We start from the raw sequence: 27,488 nt of genomic DNA, 5'->3' as shown, positions 1-27,488 counted from the left end.
CCAGTTGGTGAGCTACTGACGACTGGCACTACTCATTCGCTTCCACTGGCTTCCCACTACACAGCAGTGATACCAACTTCCCCCAAGAAAATTCCCCACGAGAGCTACATGCCTTATAACCTTACTTTCCAGATAACCCTCATTTGTACAGGCAGTCCACAAGTTACAAACAAGATAGGTTATGTATGAATTTGCATGTAAGTTGGAACAGGTACATTTTTAAAGTATAACTCCAGCAATATATATATATGCCTTGAATAGCACAGGGATAAATTAACACCACTGTGGTGTTTGTTTTGCTGCCTGTGCCCCTATTCAGAAGATTTCATCTCACTTTCTGTCCCTGTGATAATTGGCTTTTGAAAAAAAATGCTAGTTGTGGAAACAATGATTGGAGATAAAGCTTTAATGGAGACACCTTTTGCCCATGTCATGATAACTCTTTCAGGAGTTAATGTTATTGCCAGGGGGTGGATTTCTCTCACATCCTGTTTTCTCACCCCTGTTCTTAACTATGAGTCATTTGTAAGTCAGATGTATCTAACTTGGGACCCGACTGTATTCTATTTTATCTGGGTATTTTAACTGGGTTGTACCTCACCTCAGGCCATGAGAAGAAGTGGATAATAAATGCAATTATTTATTTTTATTATTATTACCACTCTCAAAAGGAGTGATACCAAGATGATTTGGCTAAACATTTATTGTGCAGTGTTTTGGCAAAATGTACTATTTTTATTAGCAATATCCATCTAATTAGATATAATCGCAAAAACATTTTTCATCAGACCAGCTCACATGTATGGTATAAATATACCGACATGGCTAAAACTGCGCTAATTTGTTTTTTTAACCTTATAATGTGCATGAGCTCCAGTCAGAGTTGTCATTATTATCCAGTTACAATGATGCTTTTAATCAATTTGTTTCATCTGCATGCATTACAAGCATGTGCTGTCGTTTTTGTCTCTGCTGGTTTTAATAGGCACTGATGTTGTCAAATTGTCTGGTATTTTAGCTACATTATTGTCATATGGTCTGATATGCAGGGAAGTCCACGGGAAGACACTATGAGTAAATGTACTGGGTGATGCCAGGCCTAGTGATGCTACTGTAGTCTCCCATCTAAGTACAAACCAGGACTGGCCCTGCTGAGATTCCAAATCACCCAGATCAGGTGCTTTTGGGGTATTTTTGCTTGTTACCCTCCTCCTAATTTTGAGGCTTCAAATGTGATGCTGATCCTAGCAATTGTGTAAGGAGTCAGAAGTTCAGCATTCTTGATTGTAACTGTAGAAAAGAGACTGGGGAAGTAATCTGTGGGGTAAGACAATTCATTGTTATTGACCTAAGCCTGCAATTTCTGACAAAGGAGACTTTGCTTTTAGTAATCATATCAAATTGTCATTCATTCAAAACACTATAGCTGATTGGAATAAAATAAAAACAGTTCTTGGTTCCTGTTAGTTTTTCAAATTGTATGGCCATGTTCCAGAAGCATTCCCTCCTGATGTTTCACCTGCATCTATGGCAGGCATTGTCAGAGGTTGTGAGACTTCAGCAACCCAGTGATTCTGGCCATGAAAGCCTTTGACAACACATTAAAACAGTTCTCGTTTTAAATTTCAGAATTTTAATCCAGCAACCGTATTGTGTCATATCTCACTCTGAACAAAAAGTGGCATATCAATTAAATTAATAACTTTTCTCATTAATGTCTACATCTATATAAAAAGTACACACTTCTTAGTATTGCTAAGTAGTACACTTGGAAATAAAGACCTATAGAGATGAGTACAAACAACTAGGTAAATATGGTAAGTATAGCAATAATAATTTTTTAAAAAAACCTTATTTCTAGATTGTACCCAAAAGGGACTCAGGGCAGTTTACAGCACAAAAACAAGCAAAAATTCAATGCCTTACAAAATAAAAAAGATATCAGGAATAATACAAAATAATACGCAATAATAATAAGTATGTGAATTTTGCTTTGGAAATAAATTCACATCCATCTCTCAGGCAGGACTGCTTTATATGTAGAATATCTTATCTATAGTTCCTGAATTTACCGTGGGTATAGAAAACATGGATAATAATGAACCCTGTTGAATGAATGACTCCTTTTAGAAATGACCACACTGAAGGACCTCAAAACTCCTAGAACTGTATCCTGTCTCGTAATTTGCTAAGTCCTCCAGGATGACTCTGTAGTACCTCCAGTGGAAGCATACCATAGAATTACCTGGAGGATGTATAACTTATTTAGTTGGATGTGGGTGGGTGAAATCATGTTTACCGAACATACTGTATTGCCATATGTCAAGAGGCAGGACAAGTCACTTCCAACTCTATGATTCTATGCAAATACATAAAAACCTATCTAATATGTGGTGATTGCATTCTTTTGCATATAATATGCAATATTTCCATGTATGGAATTTAGAAGTGCAAATATAAAATCCACTATGACTTCGCAGAGATCTCCAGACTTCACGGACATCTCCAGATTAATTCCTGGCTGAAACAGTGAACCAGATATATCAAATATCTGTTTTTCAGTAGCCTTCTCTAACCTGATGTCCTTATATTAGATTACAGCTCCCATAAGTTTAAAGTAGAATTCCCCCTATATTTAAATTAGAATACTGACAGTCAAATTAAGCCAAAATACACAGTATTTAATAACAACAACAACAACAACAACAACAACAACAACAACTTTATTTGTATCTTGTATTATCTCCCTCAGGGCAGCTATTGAATATAGTGTGACATCTAAAAGAAAAATATATGAAGATTCCAACTAGGAAATATCCATCATAATCTTTTTGAATTATACAGTGTGGAGTAAGCAGAAATACTAAAATATGAACCAGGTCTCATGTCACAAGCTTTTTCTGCTGAATGGCAATGCTTCTAGAAAATAGAATACAATCATTAAGGTGCAATTACTGCCATCCATTTCTATAAGAAGACAATTCGAAAAAACAGCAAATACCACCCCTATGCTAGGGAGTAAACTAAGATGAGTAGGATCCAGAAGTGCTGAAGGAGGCCCAACGCTCTCAGGAGTAAGGTTATGGACAAATGATAACTGCATTGAGAAGCTGAATTGTGATGCTGGGATTGTGAGCATGTGATGAATGGCCATATAATGGTCTCTAACACACTTGAAAGAATATTAGATAAATTCATCCTGTGATTTATGGTCTAATGTTCAGTACTTTGAAATCTTGCACAAAAGCTTCAAGCTTTAAAGTTAAACAAAGACTAAAAGAGGTTCTTGGGCAAACTAAAATGAGGAGAACAGTTACCTAAATCTAAGATTAACATTGAGCCACAAAATAATATCTTTAAACATCAGAGGATTTAAACTGCATTCAGAACAGAATTTTTAAGAAGTTTACCAGGATAGCGAAAAGAATAGGAAAACCAAAATTTAGGAAAACTTCTCCATCTAAAACATAAATGTCTTGGATAGGCCTTTATTTCAGGAGAATCCACATGCACTTTCTGGGGTAGGTGTCCAGATGCTCTCATGGGACTGACCCACAAAAACATCTGGAGGCCCTACTCCTCTCCCCAAAAGCCCCTAGACCCCTTTGAAAAGTAAAATAAACTTACCCGGCCTCCAAAACACTCTCAGAGCAGCTCTCTGGGGGCATAGAAATGACATGCCAGAAAAGCGGGGGGGGGGGGGAGGAGAGGAAAATCGCTCCCTACCTTGCTCTCCTGGCACATCATTTCTACACGCTGGGAGAGCTACTCCGAGAGTGTACTGGAGGCCAGGTAAATTTATTTTACTTTTCAAAGGGATTTGGGGACTTTGGGGGAAGGGGGTCAGACACCGGAAATAGTGGATTTATGTAATGAGAAAGTGTTGGTTTCTAATATATGTAATTTCTTTATGCTTGTGGGTAAACAGTATTTTTTGCTGTTTCTTTGTCAGTGCTGATGTGGAGAGTGTCTGGTTTGCCCACCCTGGAACATGCAACATATCATTGTCCTTCTTTAGGGGTCCCTTTCAAATCTATGATACTATATCTGTGAGTGTGTAAATCATATCTATCTATCTATCTATCTATCTATCTATCTATCATCTATCTATCTATCATCTATCTATCTATATTTATGGGTGGGTGGCTCTTTCTCAGGAGGACTTCGATTACATTTTCTTGTCCTGATGAAGGGAGCTGGATTGGATGGCCTTAAGTATTTTCTGTTGGTCATGAGGGTCCTATGTGGGAAGTTTGCCCCGATTCTGTTGTTCGTGGGGTTCAAAATGCTCTTTGAGTGTATGTGAACTGTGAATCCCAGTGACTGCAACTCCCAAATCTCAAGGTCTACTTCCCCCAAATGCCATCTGTGTTCATATTTGGGTGTATTAAGTGCTTGTGCCAAGTTTGGTCCAGATCCATGATTGTTTGAGTCCACAGTGTTCTCTGGATGTAGGGGAACTACAACTCCAAAACTCAAGGATGATGCCCACCAAACCCTCCCAGCATTTTCTGTCGGCCATGGGAGTTTTGTGTGCCAAGTTTGGTTCAATCCCATTGTTGTTGGAGTTCAGAATGCTCTTTGATTGTAGGTGAACTATAAATCCCAGCAACTACAACTCCCAAATAATAAAATCATAATTTTTTGAGTGATGGTCACTCCTTGTGTTGTGAGACGTTTTGTTGCCAAATTTGGTGTGATTTCGTTCATTGGTTCTTTTGTTTTTAAGGAACTCATTATGACCAGAGCATTTTTATATATATAGATTTGGTCAAAGTCATTAAGTGTAGCCTGAAAATAATTCTATTTCAGCAAAAGCTAATGACATGTTATATGATAAATTAATAAAGACTCACTAAAGTACATTGGATGAATCCTGCAATACCTAAAGCAATGCACAGGGCCTTTTGTGTTCCCAAGTCTTACTAGGATTTACCTCAGGTGGTTATTATTTCCCAGTTTTCTTCCCTCTCCCGCCACTTTTAAAAAAAGTTCAGAAATCCTTAACTCTCTCCACTTTTCTAGCTTTTGTATAATTTTTTTCCACAGTGAATTATGGCAGGTTTCCCCCTTTCTGTTTCTTTCTAAGAAGGCTTCCAAGAAGACCTCATGGATTGACATTTCAAATTGAGACTTACCACTTGAGCAACCATCAACAAGACTGTCAAACTTTGAAATTATTCTCGCAATATTTCAGTGATTTACAGCAAGCCCTCTTTTTGTTTTGAGAAGACCTCTCATCTGGATTTTCATCTTTAAATTGGCCACTGCCATTTGAATGACACATGAAATCATTCTGTCAAATTTTCAAAAGGCTGGTGGCTACCATAATGTCTTAGGATTTATTTTTTTTTTACCTTCAGCAATCCCCTGCTTGGGACTTTGACTTGAGATGTGGGACTGGAGAATATAACTTGGATGATAATTTTGTGATGATCTATAGCTGTTTTCCTATTTTTGCTTCCAGGAAGGCCCTGTTTAGGACCTGACATAGTAATTTGAACAATACTACACAACTTTCAATTTCAGGCACATGTAGTATAATGCTACGTTAGCTTGTGGCTGCCACAGACACATTGATGTCCTCTTTTGTTATATATTCAATACAATCTGTATTTATGATATTATGGAATTTGCCTTATTGAGCTTTTCATTTCCAAGTAAAACATGGCCACCCTAAACCAAAGTGTTGGATTACATACAGGGTGAGGCAGCACAACTTCCTTTTTTAAAATGCACGCCATTCAGTCGGTTGAAGATGTAGCAAAGCGCTAGTGGTCTCATTCGAGAGGCGGGAGTATATAGTTTTGTCCTGACACAGTTCAGTCACCATCATGCGTTGGAACAGTTATGAGCGTGCTTTTGCCGTTGAGGCCTACTTTTAGAGCAGATTTGGAGTGGCTGGCCTGCTCTCCAGATTTGACCCCTTATGTCAAAAAATAAAAAAATCTGATTCATGTTGTTGTTGTTGTTCATTCGTTCAGTCGTCTCCGACTCTTCGTGACCTCATGGACCAGCCCACGCCAGAGCTCCCTGTCGGCCGTCACCACCCCCAGCTCCTTCAAGGTCAGTCCAGTCACTTCAAGGATGCCATCCATCCATCTTGTCCTTGGTCGGCCCCTCTTCCTTTTGCCTTCCACTTTCCCCAGCATAATTGTCTTCTCTAGATCTGATTCATACAATAGGTTTTATTAAGTTTTGAAAAAAAGGAAGTTATGCTGCCTCACCCTGTATAATTGGGCTGGATGGGTTCAGAGATACACATGTAGTAATTTTTTTTATTGGCATTACCCTGACAAAAATCCATTTTGTTCTAATAAAAACCCTCAGCAGCTTGGAAAATTGCCACTACAACCTTGAGGGTTGCTTTGGTTAATTGCATGTGCTTTTCCTATTTATAAGATTAAGTAAAGTTGTTCCATGTGGGATAAATATACATGGGGCAACTTTACTTAGAATCATAGAATCATCGAGTTGGAAGAGACCTCATGGGCCATCCAGTCCAACCCCCTGCCAAGAAGCAGGAATATTGCATTCAAATCACCTCTGACAGATGGCCATCCAGCCTCTGTTTAAAAGCTTCCAAAGAAGGAGCCTCCACCACACTCCGGGGCAGAGAGTTCCACCGTTGAACGGCTCTCACAGTCAGGAAGTTCTTCCTCATGTTCAGATGGAATCTCCTTTCTTGTAGTTTGAAGCCATTGTTCCTTGTCCTAATCTCTATGGAAGCAGTAAACAAGCTTGCTCCCTCCTCTACTTACTTGTTTGCTTGGTCATAGGACTAAGTAAACAAGCCAACAAGGGTACCTTTAAACTGCCACAATCAACCCTGAAGCATTTTAACCAAATAGATCAATGGGTTTAGAATCTGCTTGTGCTTCTCTCAGGAATCAGATACATATATCAATTCATCCATCCATCCTCTACTACTTTTGCCATGAACAGCCCCTTTGATTGAACTCAATCAAGAAGGAACGAACTGTTTTGCCAAAGGCAAAGGCTCTTTTTTGGATCCATAGGCAATGATCAAACAAGTGATTAAGACTACAAGGTTTTATTTAAAAGCAAGTATCAAAGAAAGGGTATACGAACCCAGCAAGCTTATGCTCCAATCAGTCTGCTGGGAACTCCGGCATGAACAACAGCAAGGGATGTCCCACCTAACTTACAGCACTGGTGACTCTCTGTAGCTGAGTTCAATTTAAAGCTGAAATGTACTGATTTATATAGACATCTCAGTTAATTAACCACTTTGTTTTATTTATTTATTTATTTATTTATTTATTTATTTATTTATTTATTTATTTACAGTATTTATATATTGCTTTTCTTACCCCTGGGGTGATTCAAAGGGATTTACACAAAAATGATGGCAAAATTCAATGCCTTACATATGTAAACCAAATCACAAATCAACACCATATAACTAAGCATAAAATCAATAGGACAATTCACCATAAGAGAAGATAAAAGGACATTTAAAACATGAATATAAGAATTATAACACCTAATAAAAACATTAAAACCATGTGATCCAAGTACGCAGACTGGGCCATTCCAAATGTTGATTGCACATATTCCATGTTTGATTCTTGTACTGTGCTACTTTACTAATCAAAAGCTTGGTTTTACATAGTTGTCTTATCAGCTAGATGCATGAAAATTAAACAATTCTTCTACCATTTAAATCAAAATATAGCAATTATCAGTATCCCTGTACCTTTAATTAGACAAGCAAAACAAGTGGACAGTGGTCTAGTCACCCAACTAGGCAGAGTGCAGCCAAACTTAATAATGGGGAAAGGCCACCCCTTCCCAATTAATTCTCATTTTGAACTATATTAAGCAAAAAAAAAAAAAAAAGGTCTTTAAATGAGTTTTTACCTTTGAGGTATATCAGGGGAATAGACAGGACAATTGTGTGATACTAGATCAATCTTTTTGATATGCAGTGGTCTTCTGCAATGTTTCCACTACAGGAACCTCCTTTTCTTTTCTTTGTGGCATTCTGTCTGTGATCCTCTGAGGGTGCATCTACATGCATCACTTAAAAGGGCGTAGAAGAAAGTGGTTTTGGTGTACAGATTATTAGACTGGTAATTCTGGAACTAGTTTGAGGCCTGGATAGTGATTACATAAACAACAGAAGCTGCCCTCAAACCGGTTCCAGGATTTGTAGTATCTCAAGCTTGATCACGACAGATCTTTCTTTCTCCTGGACTGCCCTTGCACTTGCAGATCTTGAGTCTAAAAATAACATGGGGTTCTAACAGGATTCCAAGACAATCTCTTCCGAGTGCAATTCTTTGTCCTGTCAGGTTTTCCACGATGAACGTTCCTGTTTTACATGTTGAGTTCTTCAAAAGTCAGGAATTTCTTCTATAAATAGCAGAACAGTGAGAATTGCACTATTTCATCCTGGCATTCAAGTGTTGCACAGGAATTATTTTTAAAAATCATGCAGGGAAAAAAAGTTGCAAGACTGTATCTTACTTTAGGTAGTTGTTCAAGGTAGTCCACACAGATAGACTACATTTCAGATTATACTAGGGACAACAGCAATAAAGGAAATATAATTTAAAAATTCTTCTACATTAGCGACAACAAAGCAACTCTTTTTGAGAACTATGTCTGTTCTCGGCCACTTTGTAGACAGAATACAGTAAGTCTCTGAGGAAGCTTCTATATTGTTAGATCTAGAGATAAATGTAGGCATCATATGAACAAAAATATACCAATAAGAGCCAAATTATGATTGCTTATGTTGGATGGAATAATTATTAGGAAATCAATTCCCGCTGTCAATCTAAATTAATGTACAATGTTATAATTGCAAAAAAACAACAACATAAAATCAACAGGAAATGAGCATCAAGAGGCAAATTGAGATTAAGAATATTATGAGATCATCAAATACAAGAGAGAAGCATTAAGTTAAATAAGCAGTAAGGAGCACTCAAATGGAGAAAGATGAGACAATAACATTTTTCTACAGATTGATATGGCAGCATGGAGGATGTATGAACTCAGGAAGCTATCAGATACTATAAAAAACAGAATCCATTTGTGGGGTTGGACTGATGTATCAGGGCCCTTCCAGATAGTACCAAAATGTGAGTTTTAAAAGTGAGGCAAAAAAACAAACTGATTTCACTATGCTTTATCTACATACACACACTCCTGGTCAGGAACTGGTTGGATGACAGAATGGTGGTCACAGTATCTGCTGATTGTGGAGCGGAACTGAACTTGGGAACTACAGAATCCATGACAAGACAGCTGCTGGAAAATGCAGATGTTTTCTTTTTTATCCAGTCTACTGAGATGCACTGATGCACATATCCATGTCCATGTATAAAGGGGCAGAAAGCAAGCATTCCCATGGGAATGAGGTTGTCTTCCCAGCGGGAGTAATTGTTTAGCTTTTGGCCAGGTGTGTTTCAGCATCTTTAAAATTGCTTCAGAGTATAGTGACAAGTACTCTGCACTTTTGTATCTTGGATTTGAGCCCTGTATGGAATATACTCTGGTTGGCTGCAGAATATCATCTGGTTTATTCTGAATTTTCTGATGAGTTTTTTTAACACATTGTTTCTGACTTAATGCATGCAATAGTTCACATCTGGGCTGTACATTTTGTGGGCATCCCACCCTCAACCTATGACCTATGACCCGAGGGACAGAAAGATCCACCATCCTTCTAACAGAGAGTATTTTTTTCATAAACTCTGATAAAATGAGCCGTTTTACGATTACTGTTCTGCTTATTTTCAGATGCTAAAATAAAAGTATGGTTTTCTATGCTTTCCTAAAGAAAAGTATTTGGCAGGATCAGTTCATAAAATAGAAGCATAGGTCCCTGGCTTCAGAAGCCCTTCTAAAAGCATGGGGCAGTCACAGAAATGCTTCATTTCCCCCCTACAACTGTGTACACAGGGATATAAATGTATTATTTGCATAGAGAAATATTAGCGTGAACCATGGAGCCAGCTGGCAACTCTTTCCTAAATCACAGCTGCAATTTTCCAGCCAGTATAGCTACTACAGAAATTACTGCATATTTCTCTTACCCTAGTATTTTGGTATATGACGATGCTTCTATAAATTGTGTCTGCAATCACAAAGTATGGGACTTCCATTTGTGAATGGTTATCAAGGAATGACACCCATAGACTGAACTTCAATGGAAATGACATCTAATGCAAAATGTAGGCTTGTGAGTCTAATATCATTGCTTTGCTTTTCTTGTAAGATTTTATAAACATATTTTGCCTGATGAAAAAAACAGTGAAGCATCAAAAGCCTGCATGATGCGTTTTCTGTATTTTCATTGGACAATAAAGGCATCACTCTTTTGTGTATTTTATTGTATTTTGCTGCATAGCCAACACAGCTACTCATGATTATGTGACCCATAGTCAAGATAAATTTTGATTTCACTCTACCTCCATATATAAAAGAAGATCAATATTAGTACACAAACACAACTGGGACCTGCTATATGAGGTGTCCCTGCTTAGAATTATTGTCAGCTGCTGTGGCTATTTAACATTTTAATTCCTGATTAAATGTTTCTGTTTGTTTGTTTTCTCCATTTTGATAGGGAAAACAGTTTTGAACCATACTTTTATATAAACAAATATAAAAGTTCATTGAAATCTACTAATATTTTCCTTCTATATTGGTGAGTAACTTAAAGGAGGTTGTTTGGTTAAATAATAGGCTTATGCCTGGATTCGGATTGGTCAGTTCCCTTCGGCAAATCCGGCTTGTTCGGCTATAATGGTAAAAACTCAGCCACCATCTTTTTTCGCTCAAAACAACCCATGCGGCTGCCAGGTGCGGCTTCCCTTCTATTTGGGAGCACATGGCACATGCTTCCTTAACCCCATTCCTCAAACCCAGGCTCCTTCGAAAGGGAGAAAGAAATTGAGCCCAGAAATGATGCTTCCTTAACCCTGTCACTCCGTCCCAGACTCCCTAGAAAGGAAAAAAGGAAAAGGTCCCAGGAGGGGTGCTTCCTTAATCCCATTCTTCAAACCCAGTCTCACCTCAAAGGTAGATAGGAAAGGGTCCCAGGAAGGATGCTTCCTTAAACCCAGTTGCTCAAGCACAGACTCCCTTGAAAGGAAGATAGGGAAGGATCCCAGGAAGGATGCTTCCTTAGCCCCATTCTTCAAATCCAGACCTCCCTGAAAGAAAGAAAGGAAAGGGGCCGAGAAACAGAAAGGGGAACCTCATAACTTCCCCATTCTCACCAATGGGCTGGATCCTCAAAGATCTTCGGACTGCCTAGCCAAAATCAGGTTTTTCCATTAGCCAATTTTCGAGAGGCTCCCAAAAAACAGATCTCGATACCCAATGAAATTCAGATACTAAAAATGGATCACCCTCCAGCCGAATTGAACAAGCCTATTAAATAACAATTGGGCCTTATGCCTGAACATCAAAATCAAAGGAAATAATATTCCCATGAACTTCAACAAGGCTCTAAGCTAAATACAGTTGGCCCTTCATATCCATGTCAGCTGTATCCATGGATTCAACCACCCATGGCTTGAAAATATCTATCCGCCACCCACCCAAATCCCAAAAGAAAACACCAATGTTGCAATTTTAAAATAAAGTATACCATTTTGCTATGTCTTACTCTTTATATGTTATTATATGTTATGGGACTTGGTGTTGGTGTCCACGGCAGGTCCTGGAACCATACAGCAGCACATATCAAGGGCCCAGCAATTTTCTAAGTACCCAGGAAAGAATACAAGTATCAAATATATATTATCTAATGTAGCCTGTGGGGAAAAGTGTTTATGAGGTGGTTAAATCAGAGCTTAGAAAAATTACTTTTTTGGATGACCCTCAATATGGCTGACTAAAAAAGTAATATTTCAAAACTTGGGCTGGTAGATGTTTGACCACTTTCTAGTGGACAGCTTAAGATCAAATTAGATGCAATACTAAACATATGATTGGCTCTTATACTGTTGGTTTATTAAATAGCATCCATGAGGAAAGAACAAATCAGTACTATGGCTGGGGTAAATAAACACATCTAAATAAACACATCTCTTCTTCTTACTATAACAGAGTCCTAATCCAGATCAGGTTTCCTATAATTACTATTAATTAGACTAAACTTACATATAAAAGTTTCTTTTGAGTGCCTAGTGTCATATCTACTTTCATACTTAGGCTGCAAAAAATAAAATGTAAACAAAAATCATCCTTACCTAGTGCTGTTAGAATATAAGATGTTTCTCCATTTACAAAGTGAAATTGCTTCTTGTATGCTTTAATGCATTTTTTAAAATTTCCATTTACTTCACAGGGTTTTTTTTTGGGGGGGGGGGAGGCACAATTTTTTTAATGCATGTGCTCTATTCCCCTAATTGGGTTTGGACGTCAGATAAATGTAGTTTCTGTTTGCTTGATAGTTATTATTAAAAATTGGTCTAGCTAACACTATACCCCACACAATACCTTACCATTAATTCTGTTTTGATGTGATATTGATATTGAAATACAAAAATTAAAGGAAATAAAGACAGACTTAAACTAAAATATTGTAACATTTCCACTAAAATTGATTTTGTTTTTCCAAAAAAAATTAAGTACCTATCGTTTCTTTGATTTCTTTTGCTTGAGAAGTCCAATTGCTTGAGTTCTAGTTAACTGAGACTCTACTGTGTGTGTGTGTGTGTGTGTGTGTATTAAATGAATTTTCACTGGGGCAGGAGGGGTGTAAGGGGATCAGATGGAGGAAGGAAGGAGGGTGAGTGCATCTGATCAGATTGGGAGAAGGCAGAAATTAGCCTGATCCAGCAAGTTGCTTATGGTTGTAGAGAGGAGTCAATATTTAGGATCAATAACACACTGCTGCTTAAAAACTGCCTAAACTATTAAGACAATCTTTTTGAAATTGTGGGTCAGGATGCTTGCTACAATTGTTGAGAATCAAACAAGCATCCTGCAGTGGAAAGCATAACACCATCAATTCTCTGTGGTGATCAAATGGATAGCACTGAACCTGAATCAATTTGTAATAAAAATAACTGCAAGCAGCATCAAAGTGAAATTTTAACCAGTAGATTCAGATATTTGCTAGGGTCAATGGAAACAGTACTTTTTTCCCTTCATGGAAATGTTTAAGGCAATACTCAGCCAGTTAATAAGTGGGCATCAGTTGTGCTATTGTCATCCTTTGGATAAATATAATTTTCACACTGTGTTTCAAAGAAAAGACTTCACAAATGAAAAAATACCCTGCATTAATCAGCTGAGCCACGAAATGACACTCTGATTCTGTAACAATTGCTTGCAATTATATGAACTGTAGTCACAAAAGCCTGGTTGTTCTTATTCACTAACTGCTATGCCTGGCTTTATGCCTAACTCCTTTTTTGTATGATGAAATCATCAATAAAATTTTATTTTGTCATTAATTACTACCTGCAAGAAAACAACTGAATAAACTTGGAAGAGTGTTGCCTCCTTTCAAAAACAATGCTTTCCCTCTAACATGAACAGGTAGTCATGCCCTTGGGAATAGCTAAGTGGCAGTTGTAAAAATAAAGATCTACCACATCTTAAATGTTAATTTATTGTATCCCCCTCACTCTTCTTTTTTAAACCATCAGTTATCTACTTCCTGCTTCATTAAGCAGAATCCAATAATGCTTGGCAGCCCCCATCTGGTTCCATGAGCAAAGGAACCATTTTGAATCCATGATTCCTTAATATTTTATTGATTGATTATATTTTATATTCTACCCAATGGGTATCTTACAAAAAAGTGGCCTTAAGTCTTTTGAAGTAAAGATGGGCCAGAATGGCTTTTTAAAATAAGAATGTAACCCCCCCCCCCAAAAAAACACAACAATAAACAAACAAACAAACGTTTAAATGTGTCCATAGTTCAAATGACATGAAAACTAAGATTTAGAAAATCTTTCAGGATAAACAGAAATTCACAGGCTCATCTGTCCAAATATTGCTTTGATCAAGTTACTGAGATATAACTTGGAATTAATGTGTATCTTCATTCGTGTTACTACTGAGTTAGGGGGTATCTACACCAGACTTGCATAACATGGTGCAGCCCACTGAGCACCAACCCTGCTGCCATTGCTGCTGCCTCTGCCCACCCCTGGGAAGGAGGAATGGAAAGTGTGGGGAGGGAGAAAAGGAAAGGGAGAAAGAAAGAAGGAAAGAAAGAAAGAAAGAAGGAAAGGGAAAATAGAGAAAGGGAGGAGAGAAGAAAGGGGAAAAAAAGGAGGAGAAAGGAAGGGAAGGGAAGGGAAGGGAAGGGAAGGGAAGGAAGGAAGGAAGGAAGGAAGGAAGGAAGGAAGGAAGGAAGGAGGAAGGAAATGGAAGGCCCTTCTACACAGACCTAAAACTCGGGCTGAAAAATAGATTAGCCTAAGGAGTCCAGATGACGTTTCAGGCGAATTCATTTCAAACGGGATTTACTTGGTTTAATTGAGGTTTAAAAAACAACTGTAAAGATCCGGACCTTAAACTGTAAAGATCCGGACCTTAAAATGTCTAGATCTTTAGAGGTGAGGACCCTATGGGCTTCCACAGTCCTGGGGGTCAGTCTCCACAGCCATCCTGCTTCTTTGGGCCCCCAAAAGCCCAGAGGAGCAGGATGGCACTCTCCTCTCAGCCCCCTCATCCCCCCCCCCCAAGAGGGACACAAAGGCCCCTCTGAAGAGCTCTGTAGTCACATCAGAATGACGGTTCAGAAGGGGGGGGGAGAATCCTTCATCCTTTAGAACAGAGTTTCTCAAACTGTGCTCCTCCAGATGTTTTAGACTTCAGCTCCCAGAAATCCCAGCCAACTGTTAGGAATTGTGGGAGCTGAAGTCCAAAACATCTGGAGGAGCACGGTGTGAGAAACTCTGCTTTAGAGATATGGCTAGAATTGGCTGGGAGAAGTTGTTCTGCTTTTTCTGGTAAGTCCAAGTCACTGTTACTTTGATTGTTTGTTTGATTATTTATAAAGTGCCATGAGTCACTGCAACTTTGGTGGATTACAGGTTTCCATGGAAAAGGCTTATCCTTTTCAGATTTTTCTCATATAAAAGACTTTCAAGAAGGAGCACTACAGGTACATCTCTTATGTGAAGGAAACTTTGTCATCCATTTGTGTAAAGAATTTGTTTCAGAGGTAGAACTTCTATATGGTGGGCAGCACCCTTTTGTTAGACCAAGCCCCTGTGTTCTGAGTCACAGCTTTTCTGCTAAGAGGATAGATATAAAAGAATGAACTCTAAGTGAAGGACTCTCAGCTCAGAGTGATAAAAAAGGCCTCAGTTGAACTCTAGATTGTTTCAGAAGAAATGCTTACCCGAACAATCCCAGGTGATGCATCATCTGGCTTCTGTTGTTACCTATGAAGCAGGTCTGGGAACACTGTGACCATCTAGATATTGTTGGCCAGCAAATCTATAGCCAACATAGATAATGGTGAAGAATTTTAGAGTGTAGGCCTGTGCAATAAATGAAAAAAAGTTTCAATACTCATTCCTAAATAAGGGGGCGGCAGTGGTGAATCGTTTCTAAAGTATTTCTAAAATATTGTAAGGGGTCTGTATTGTAACTATAACAATATAACAAAATATGGTACATTAGACAAAGAAGTTTCAGAATGGCACATAAAACTTTTAGAAAGGAGAAGCCACATAGGAGAGTGTGAAATTTTCCCATTAAATGTGGAGGGGGGAAAGGCTGAGGGAACAAAATATGATCCATTCAATTGAAAGGCAAACATCAACACTGTGGCATAAGCATTACATTAATATATAGACTATACAATCATATATCTGTATCTAGTATCTGTTTGTCTTCCTCCTCTTTATATCACCTTTCCCTAATACTGAGGTTCAAAGCAGCTTGCAAATCATTCAAGATTTAAAGCATACACAAATATCAATTTACCTATGTATATATTTAAAGATATGAGTTAAAACTATTAAAATTAATTTTAAAATGTCTTTAGTATTGCTTGGGAAATGACTGCTGAATGTGCTGGCTGGTTGATTATGGGAGTTGCAGTCCAAAAGAAAATTATCTCCGAGCACATTGGTTATTGGTTTGATGTTTTGCTTTTATATACTCTTATAATGTTGTTTTATTTTGTTTTACGTTGTTGTATATATATTTTAATGTACTGTATTTTAACCAAGTTGATTTGGCTTGTCCCCATGTACGTTGCCCAAGTCCTTTTGTTTGTTTGTTTGTTGTTGTTGTTATAAAATTTTCTAGGCTTGAGAATTCTGGGAGTTATGGTTGAAAAGTAACATTTGCAAATTTTTACCAAAAGATGACCCTCTAAGCATTATTTTAAGACCTGGTATAGACTACAATAAATGACTGACAGCCTGCCAAATCCTCCCTTTCCTACTTCATAAGGTTGAAAAGAAGCTGGAAAAGAAACAGAACATGTAATAATTAAGAAAACAGGCACACCTATCTAGTATTGTTGACCACCAGTTCCAGGAATCTAATCAACCAACCAACCAATCACTCAATCAATCAATCAAAAATACACAACAAGAAGTTCAATGAAGCTGTAGCTGCAAAAAATAAATAAAAATGTAGACATCTTTCTCCCAATGGTGAAAAAACAAAAATATCAAGAAGTTTCTGGCAAACACCTTTAGCAATCCAGAGTGTTAGATAGACAGCACTTATCATATACAGGCAGTCCTCAAGTTACAAACATCAGACTTACAAACAACTCAGAGTAAAGAGCAGGCCCGTAGCCAGGATTTCGTTTTGGGGGGGAGGGGGGCTAAATTTTTTTCAGGGGGGGTTTCGGGGGGGGCTGAGTTTCGGGGGGGGGGGCTGAGTCTGAGTGAAAGAGGGTCTAGCCTAGCAAACCTTTTGTATTGTTACCCCAATACCCCCATGCATATGGGATATATTGAATATGGTGATCAGATCATGATATGAATAAACATAACAGTTTAAATAATGCACCAGTAAGGCCTTTTCGCGAACCACCATGAGAATTTCGGGGGGGGGGGGGGCTGAAGCCCCTCAAGCCCCCCCCCCCCCCCCCCCGGCTACATGCCTGGTAAAGAGAGACAACAGGAAGTGAGATAAATATACCCCTTGGAAGGGAAATTCACTCCCGAAAGAGTTATCATGGGGAAAAGGTGTATCCATTGAAGCTTTATTACCAATCCTTACTTCCACAACCAGCCAATTTTTTTTTTCAAAATCCAATTATTACAGAGACAGAAAGTGAGGTGAAATCTTCTGAACAGTGGCACACAGAGGTGGCCCTAGGTAATTTTCAATGGTAAGCAAACAGTAGTTTGCCCCCCCCCCCCCCAACCAATCACTGATATATATTTTCTGTTCGTCATGGGAGTTCTGTGTGCCATATTTGGTTCAATTCCATCATTGGTGGAGTTCAGAATGCTCTTTGATTGTAGGTGAACTATACATCCCAGTAACTACAAATCACATATGTCAAGGTCTATTTTACCCCAAGAGTGCCTCAAGAGCACCCCTGGGCAAAATCAACGATACTGCGAATGCTTACTTTGCGTAATGGGTTGAGCTGCCCCTGGTGGCACAAACAACAAAACAAACACCACAGGGGCATTAGCCCATCCCTTTGCTATCCAAAGCTTGTGTGAGTGTATGTGTGGCTGGAGTTACACTTAAAATGTACTTGTTCCAACTTACATACAAATTCAACTTAAGAACAAATCTACAGAACCTATCATGTTTGTAACTTGGGGACTACCTGTACATGGAGATATTGCCCTCAGTGCTTTCCATTTCAAATCATACATGCTCCAAAGATTTATCTAGAGCAAAGCTTTCCAACCATTTCATGTTGGTGACACACTTTGTGGACATGCATCATTTTGCAACACAGTAATTCAGTTTTACTAGCAAAGTGGATGTTAATCCAACTCCTTAAAAGAGATATAAACACATATACAAATTATAATAACAAAATGTATGGGGACACAAAACATCTCATGAAAACCTTTCATCTATATTTTTTAAATATATGATTTTAAAGATAACATACATTTCCAATATTTTTGTAATTGCATTAATGCAACATACCTACACACTGCAGCCGACACACTAACATGTTGTGATGTACAGTTTGGAAAGTTCTGCTTGAGAAGAAGACAGTACAACCCTTCAGCATATTAGGAATTTTTGTCCACATGGGCTAACAATGCAATAGAAAAAAGTAAAGACTTTGTGAATATATTTCAGATTTCAATATTAATGACAAGAATACATAGTATGATTTTACAAAGGCTATGTGCTACATTAGAACAGTAAAGGCAAATATCACTTAAGTTAAAAAAAAAACCTTAAACATTAAATAACAAAAAATAATAATAATGTGTAAACACTAAACTAATCTGGGAATCTGCTATTGCAACACATCAAATGGAAGTCACTGCTGACCATCATCTTGAATGAAAGTAGATAAGGAAAAAGGCCATTGTGTGTTTGAGAAATAGATTTCTTGGACAAGAAATTAGTGGGCATGGGTCAAAGGTAAGTCTAAAGGTCAAAATGCCATCTGAAAATAAAAAAGCATTAACACCCTCTTTACATGGGGCATTTTGCCCCGTTTTGCTGCTTTTATGCGTGGCAAGGATGGGACCTGCCGTGCACCATCACATGATGCACAGCAGGCTCCACCCACATTCCCCCCATAGGGGAAAGTTGGGATGCTGAAAGACAAACTGTATGCTATGTTCATGGAAATGTTTCATGCACGCACACACACACTCATAGCTTTACGTATCATGACTCATGTGTAACTGGAATTGGATTTTTTTTAAAAGCAATCTTACAAATGGATAGCAAAACAATCTTACCGGAGAGACTGCTTTTGACCTTTCTCATAATATAGCTTAGAAGCTTTTCATCTATTATTTTTATAGCACTCTGTGCAGGGCACTGTATGAAGAAAAATCTCTGCAAAGAGCTCAGAGGTCAGCAATAGTACAGCATATTTTCATCTTTTTGTTTGTTAGTTGACTATATTTTGCTAGGTTACAGTGACCTTTTTCTTTTGACTAGATTGCGTATATACTGAGGAAGAAAAAACATCTCAGATGCACTTCTAGTCCAGCTTCTTAATTAACACAATCCTTCCATATAGACTAATAGGACTATTTACCAAAGGAAGTAAAACTTAAGAACATCCAATACAATCTACAGAATACTTATGTATTTATTTACTACATTTCTATACCGCCCCTCTCAGCCCAGAGCGACTCGAAGCGGTTAACAATTGGCAACAATTTGATGCCAAACAATTACAACAATTAAAAAAATCATAAAATATCATTAAAACACTAGCAGACAATATAAAAATATAAAAAACCCTACAAAGCATTAAAAACATTATCATAAGCATCTCCATATCAAATTATTGTCCAGTTGCGTAATCAGTGGTTCCATGATATCATATATCTATGCCATATTTGGGAAGGCCTGTTCGAAAAGCCAGGTTTTCACCATTATTTGAAAAGTCAGGAGGGAGGGGGGCGATCTTATCTCTCTAGGCAGGGCATTCCACAGTTAAGGGGCCACTACTGAGACGGCCCTGTCTCTCGTCCCAGCCAAACGCATCTGCGAGGAAGGCGGGAGCAAGAGCAGGACCTCCTCAGAAGATCTTAATGTCATAGATGGTTCATAAGGAGAGATACGTTCGGATAGGTAAGTTGGACTGAAACAATGAATAAACAATGAGTTTCAAATACTCAAAAGAAAATTGCTTAATTGTAGAAAATCCTATCATTTTTTTGACCTGTGTGGACCTTCCATATTAATGGAGTCTACATTCATTGTATACAATGGGACTTCCACAGAGTTGGGTAACCATGGAGTGTTTTGGATCAAACCATAACAGATACCATGGATCTACAGTGCTTTTAAGAAGTTATTCAAGGAGCTGTATAAAATGTATCAATGTACAAATTTATGTGATGTGATATTATGTATCTTATGAGCTTCTTGAGATTTGTCTCTTATTGCATCTGTTTAACAAGGGACCATTTCAAATGTACTAAGCAGTTAACTGATATATCTATTTTAGTTATCTGTTCACAAGAATGAGTGATTTTCTGTTGAACAGGGTCTCCTATTGTTGTTGTTAAATGCTGCCAAATCGACTTAAACTTATGACAACCCTATGAACGAGAGACCTTCAAGTCATCCTGATATCAACAGCACTGCTGAAGTTTTGTAAACTCAGTATCATGGCTTCCTTGACTGTGTTTATCCACTTGTAATGTACTGTAGTCTTCTCCGCTTAGTGCTTTCTACTTACATAATTGTTTTTCCCAATGGGATATGTTTTCTCATGTACAGTACAACCCCAGCATCCATGGCCTCATATCCCAGATTTCATTTATCCACATTCAACAAAATAATAACAATAACAATAACAATATTAAAAAAAACATGGATGTGGTTCACAAATGGAACTTTAAAAAAGCAAACTGAGGACGTGTTTCTTTGCAGCCCAAGAACAAGCAACTAGAACAAATGCCATCAAAGCCAGAATTGAAAAGTCGATGACAGATAGCACGTGTAGAATCTGCAAGGAAGCAGACGAAACAATGGATCACATAATCAAGTGCTGCAAGAAGACTGCGCAGATGGACTACAAGCAGAGACATAATACTGTTGCTCAGATGATCCACTGGAACTTGTGCCACAAATACCACCTGCCTGTGACATAGAACTGGTGGGATCACAAGCCTGAAGAGGTTACAGAAAATGAACATGTAAAACTAATTTGGGACTTCTGAATTCAAACTGACGGAGCTTTGGAGCACAATACTCCTGACCTCACGATCATGGAAAAAAACCCCGAAATATGGTTCATCCATGTTGCAATCCCAGAATTAACAAGTAGTGACTGTAAAAGCTTATATGATACGAGAATTTCAAGATCGAACTGGCACAGGTTAGTAAAGGTGGTTCCAGTCATTGGCACACTGAGTGCAGTGCCTAAAGACCTTGGCTAGCACTTAAAAACAATTGACACTGACAAAATCACCACCTGTCAGCTACAAAAGGTCACTCTACACAGAACTATATGCATTATTTGCCGATACATCACATACTCCTAGACAATTGGGAAATGTCCGACATGGGATCCAATACAAAAGCCTGAAAGTGATCTTGTTTGCTGTGTACTAATATTGTTGTGTAGCAATATTTGTTTCCCACTACTCCTCATGATTTGAGTTGGGATACAACACATAAAACATAAAATGCAATACCATAAAATACATATATTAAAATGAATAGTAAAAAGTTTTAAACACAATTCTAATAGATGTAAATTTAAATTTGCAATTTAAAATTGACTGGGCATGCCTGCCAGAAGACATAGATCTTTCATTGTATCTTAAATTTTGACAGCTCATTTAGCTGTCAAATCTCTTGCAGCAGGTCATCTCATAGCCATGGGGTGGCTGATGAAAAAGGTCCTCTGGGTGACAGATGCCAGTTGGGTTCTGGCGGTTGAAGTAAACTTTCCCCAGAGGATCTAAGTGATGGAGATGAGTCATATGGAAGAAAGTGATCCTGTAGGTAACATGGATCCAGACCATGTAAGAGCCAGGTGAAAACCAACACTTTTTTTGGCTAGAAACTAGTCCGTAATCAATGAAGTGACTGTGTAATATGCTTACTCCTAGATGAGTAATATGCTTACTCCTAGATGTTCCTGTGATCAATCTGGCTGTCATGTTTTGAACTAACTAGATATTCTAAACGTGGTACAGAGGTAGCCCAATGTACAACACATTGCAGAAGCTCAATCTTGAGGTGACCAGCCCATGCACCATCATCTTTAGGTCTTCTGATTCAGCTGGCATATTAAACAATACTGGAAGTAAGCACTCCTGACCATTGCATCTACTTGGGTTGACACTTGGAGACACAGATCTAGGAGCACTCCAAGCATCAAACATAGTATTTCAGGGGGAATGTAACCCCCTGCAGAACTGGTTAACACACCTCCAACTCCCTGATTAACACCCTTGATAGCAAGCACCTCTGTCTTATCTGGATTCACTTTCAATTTATTTTTCTTTATTCTCCCATCCCATCCCATCTCATCCCATCCCAACCCATCCTATCAAGGCATTGATTCATAAGGGACATACTATCCTTAGCTTAGGACATTTTTAAAGGCATGTGGCTGAGATATCTAAAATCATCAACTGGGAGGGACACATTCCCTCTGAGTTTTAGAATGGGGACAACCAATTAAAACAACCATAGCAGATACAACTCCATATCCTGCTCTGAAGCTGGTTTGAAATGCATCAAAGAAGTGTGTGTCATCCAAGATTGCCTGGAGTTGGGGGGCTTGCTCTCTCAGCCACTTTTTCCAAGAAAGGAAGATTAGACACCCATGCTTAATTATCAAGGTCCAGGGAACCTAGGGAGGGTTTTTTTTTTCAGTTACCTGATACAGGGATAGTATTGTATGTCCCAAGTATGACAGTCTTAGATTAATCATCTTGGCTTCTAGGAATGGATGGGGTCGCACTGTGTTGGATGGGGTTGCACTCCCCTTGAAGACACAGGTTCGCAGCTTGGGTGTGACCCTGGACTCATCACTGAGCCTGGAACCCCAGGTTTCGGCGGTGACCAGGGGAGCATTCGCACAGTTAAAACTCGTGCGCCAGCTGCGCCCGTACCTTGGGAAGTGTGACTTGGCCACGGTAGTCCACACTCTGGTTACATCCCGCTTAGACTACTGCAACGCTCTCTACGTGGGGTTGCCCTTGAAGACTGCTCGGAAGCTTCAAATGGTCCAATGTTCGGCAGCCAGGTTGCTAACAGGAGCGGCACTCAGGGAGCACACCACTCCTCTGCTGCGCCAGCTCCACTGGCTACCAATCTGCTACCGGGCACAATTCAAGGTGCTGGCTTTAGCCTATAAAGCCGTAAACGGTTCTGGCCCTACTTACCTCTCCGAACGCATCTCCACCTATGAACCAACTAGGACATTAAGATCATCTGGGGAGGCCCTGCTCTCGGTCCCGCCTGCATCGCAGGCGCGGTTGGTAGGGACGAGGGACAGGGCCTTCTCGGTGGTGGCCCCTCGGCTGTGGAATGCCATACCTGTGGACATCAGACAGGCCCCTTCACTGCTGGCATTCCAGAGGAAGGTTAAGACTTGGCTTTATGAACAAGCGTTTGGCTAAATAGTGCAATGAATTCATGAAGATGGTACAACCGAACATAGGAATTGGTATAGGATTATGATTACAGATTCTGATTCTGATTTGCTGCTGAGGCTTATGATAATGATTGTTTTTGATCTGTATATCTTGTATAATGTGTTTTTAATTGTCTTCTTTGATATTGTTATGATAACCTTTACTATGTGAACTGCCTTGAGTCGCCATTCCGGGTGAGAAAGGCGGTATAGAAGTAAAGCAAATAAATAAATAAATAAATAAATAATAATAAATATCCACCAGAATTCTGGTGCAAAGACTATCCTCTCATGTTCCAAAAAGGGCAGGCAATGGTAGGGAGAAAGGGGTTTTATTATTTTGAAACTGGCAGTTGAATGGGCACTGCAAAGCACAGCAAAAAAAAAACCCAGATGGTAACAGCTCTGAGCTGTTTAGTTCAGTCTGCCAAAATGGTTTGAGGTGCCAAAAAACAAACACCCATCCTTCAGCAATAGGTAACAGGAATCCTACAAAATTCTGTGACTACTTTAAAAAGACCCAGCTCTCTGAACATATAATCATCTTGCTATTTGTTGTACAAAGCATCATGTTTCTTCAGTGGTAGTATAGTTTGGAAGCTTAAAAAGCAAACCAATAGTTTATGTTTAAATAACAATGTTTATGCAAATGGAAATGGCAACTGGCATTCAGATGGCACTATAGGCTTCTAATGAATCTATCACCCAATTGGCAGTTATTATCATTTTAACAGTTAATACACTGGGTTACATCCAACGCTGTTTGATTCTGCAGCAAAAAGGAAACCACTAGTGGAACAGATTACCTCTCCCTTTGTTCCCTCTCCAGATATGCTCCAGTTGAACAGATTTTGGCAGCGTATTTGTGCTGTAGGGTGGGGTGGGGATATAAACAAGGGGAACTCCATTTGGGTGATACTGGAGTTTTGTATATCCGTAGTTTGCTTTGGAAAATAGTTTATTCATCCCAAACAAAGAACACAAGAAACCTTCAGGTTCATCGTAAATCTTTATGTAAAATTTGCTTGCAACTGTACTTCCATGGCTTAGGTTCAGACTATTTGAAAGACTTCAATCCCCTTATAAGAGCCTGGCCAAGTTTTAAGATTATCAGGGGAAAGCTTTTTATCTTACCCCCATATTAAACATGTCTGGTGCAGAGGGCCTTGTTGACTTCTCTGAGACCATGGAATCCTTTTCCATGAGGACTGGGCTGCCCCCACCCCTTCTGCTATTTAGACCACTGGTTCTCAACCATCCTAATGCCATAGCCCCTTAATACAGTTCCTCATGTTGTGGTGATCCCCAACAACTACTTCATTTCTGTAATTTTGCTACTGTTATGAGTCATAGTGTAAATATCTGATATGCAGGATGTATTTTCATTCACTGGACCAAATTTAACACAAATACCCGATATGCCCAAATTTGAATACTGGTGAAGTTGGGGGGGGGGGGGTGATTTTGTGATTTGGGAGTTGTAGTTGCTGGGATTTATAGTTTGCCTACAATCAAAGAGCATTTTGAACTCCACCAATGATGGAGTTGAACCAAACTTGGTACATTGAACTTCCATGACCAACAGAAAATACTGGAAGAGTTTGGTGGATATTGACCTTGAGTTTTGGAGTTGTAGTTCACCTACATCCTGAGAGCACTGTGGATTCAACAATGATGTATCTGAACCAAACTTGGCATGAATACTAAATATGCCCAAATGCTGACACTGGTGGGGTTTGGGGAAAATAGATCTTGACATTTGGCAGTTGTAGTTGCTGGGATGTATAGTTTACCTACAATCAAAGAGCCCTCTGAACCCCACCAACAATAGAATTGTGCCAAACTTTTCACATAGGACTCGCATGGATGACAGAAAATACTGGAGGGATTTGGGAGGAAATGACATTGATTTAGGGGAGATGTAGTTCACCTACCTCTGGAGAGCATTGTGAACCCAAACGACTATGGATCTGGACCAAATTTGGCACAAATACCTGGTGTGCCCAAATTTGAATACTTGCGGGATTGGGCAAGGGTGAGGGCTAATTGATCTTGTCATTTGGGAGTTGTAGTTGCTGCCAAAGGAGTTCCAAAGATCATTAGAAATACAGTTTTTTATTATAATGCATGTTGTAAGCCATCTAGGGTTCTACATTGGGAGAAAAGTGGGATATAAATTGAAAATTGATCTTTTTAGTAAAATCATGCATTAAAATCAATATGAGTCATGGTTGTTTAGGACTCAGAAAGAAGACAGGCGCAGTAAGGAAAAACCAGACCATGACAGACATCTGCTCAGAAATAGGAACAGCTAGTAGAAACGTTTCCTTTCGAGTTCTCCACTCCACCTAAGAAGCATTACTTTACAAAGACTAGCAACCTGGTCACTGATACTGAAAAAATAGAAATGCATTGCCGATGACAATCCATTCTGATTTTGTTCTTCCACATTTCCTTCCCAACAGCCTAGAACAGAGGAATGGATCAAGGCACAAAGGCAGCCTAATTCTATCCATTATTTACCCGGATAAAGAAACAGCTGCCTCCCCTTGATAATCAAGACGAGCCCCCACCACCAACAAACACTTGATTAGTTAAACACACAATCACTGGCATCCCCAAGGCTAATACCCCACTTTGGAAATGGCAGCTGCCTATGAGTAACTGAATATATTTTGTATCAAATTCCCTGCATAATCTTCATTTGGGAAGACACCCTCATTCCCTGAGACATGAGTTCCCCACAATCAAATGTGAAGCTACAATATCAATACCATGTGGTAGCCTCGTGAAATCATAGCAATTTGCATATTACCCCCATTTTCCTTAAAACCACTGCAAAGGATTTGTCCTACAACTGGTATCATCACCACAAAAAATTCCTGGGTTTGCTTTAGCTTTCTTCGATGAAATTTTGGACTCCCATTGCTAATGATGGCTGCTACCAAATGGCAGCACATATGGAATTTCCCACTAACCCACTGTTTCAAAACGTTATGTATTGTAATATAGCGTGATGATGTATGGACTCCACTTTGTATCGCTGATGTTGGAGAGAACACAGAAACACAAGAGTATTTGGATGTGAGCAAACTGTACATGATGTACAGCCCATCAGAGGCAACAGAGCATTGCTTGGGTTGCTGTGAGTTTTGGAGAATGTATGGCCATGTTCCAGAAGCATTCCCTCCTGAATTTTCACCCACATCTATGGCGGCCATCCTCAGAGGTTGTGAGGTCTATTGGAAACTAGATAGGTGAGGTTTATATATCTGTGGAATGTTCACGGTGGGAGAAAGAACTCTTGTCTGCTTGAGGCAAGTTGAATGTCACAATTGGCCACCTTGATTAGCATTTAATGGCTTTGTAGCTTCAAAGCCTACTGGTTGCTGCCTGGGGATCCTTTGTTGGGAGGTGTTAGCTGGCTCTGATTGATTATTGCCTGGAATTCCCATTTTTTGAGTGTTGCTCTTTATTTACTGTCCTGATTTTAGAGTTTCTTAAGAGTTCTTTCTCCCACCCCGGACATTCCAGATATATAAACCTCACCAGCCTAGTTTCCGACAGACCTCACAACCTCTGAGGATGCCTACCATAGATGTGGGTGAAACATTTGGAACATGGCAATGCAGCCTGGAAAACTCACAGCAACCCAGTGATTTCGGCCGTGAAAGCCTTCAACAAAACATAGAGCATTGCTTATTGGTATTTAAATCATTTAATAAATGTGAAAGTGTTATTTAGAAAAAAAAACACAGCACTGATAATTTCTAGGTCTTATTTCATATTTAAGAGGCAAAGGTTGAAGTACACGTCATCCTAAGATACACTTTTGAGCCCTGAAACCCCTGTACAATTTCCCTAAGATAGAATCATAGAATCATAGAATCAGAGTTGGAAGAGACCTCATGGGCCATCCAGTCCAACCCCCTGCCAAGAAGCAGGAATATTGCATTCAAATCACCCCTGACAAATGGCCATCCAGCCTCTGCTTAAAAGCTTCCAAAGAAGCTTCCCCAATTGTTTCACGTAATTCATGTCGTGTTCTGATGCCTTTGTGCAGTAAGCAATACAAGGAATAATCAGGTATTATGTGATTTTAACGTTTATATTAGTATGTTTTTAACCCCTCGTTTTAATTGTCTAAATGTTGTTACACTTTTATGATCTAATTGATAGTTGTATGTTATGGTTGCTCTATCTTAGGTTTTATATGTATGCGAGGCATTAAATTTTG

The sequence above is a fragment of the Anolis sagrei genome, chromosome 2 (genome assembly GCF_037176765.1).
Source record: "Anolis sagrei isolate rAnoSag1 chromosome 2, rAnoSag1.mat, whole genome shotgun sequence".
Classification (NCBI taxonomy): domain Eukaryota; kingdom Metazoa; phylum Chordata; class Lepidosauria; order Squamata; family Dactyloidae; genus Anolis; species Anolis sagrei.
This window is presented reverse-complemented; position numbering follows the sequence as displayed.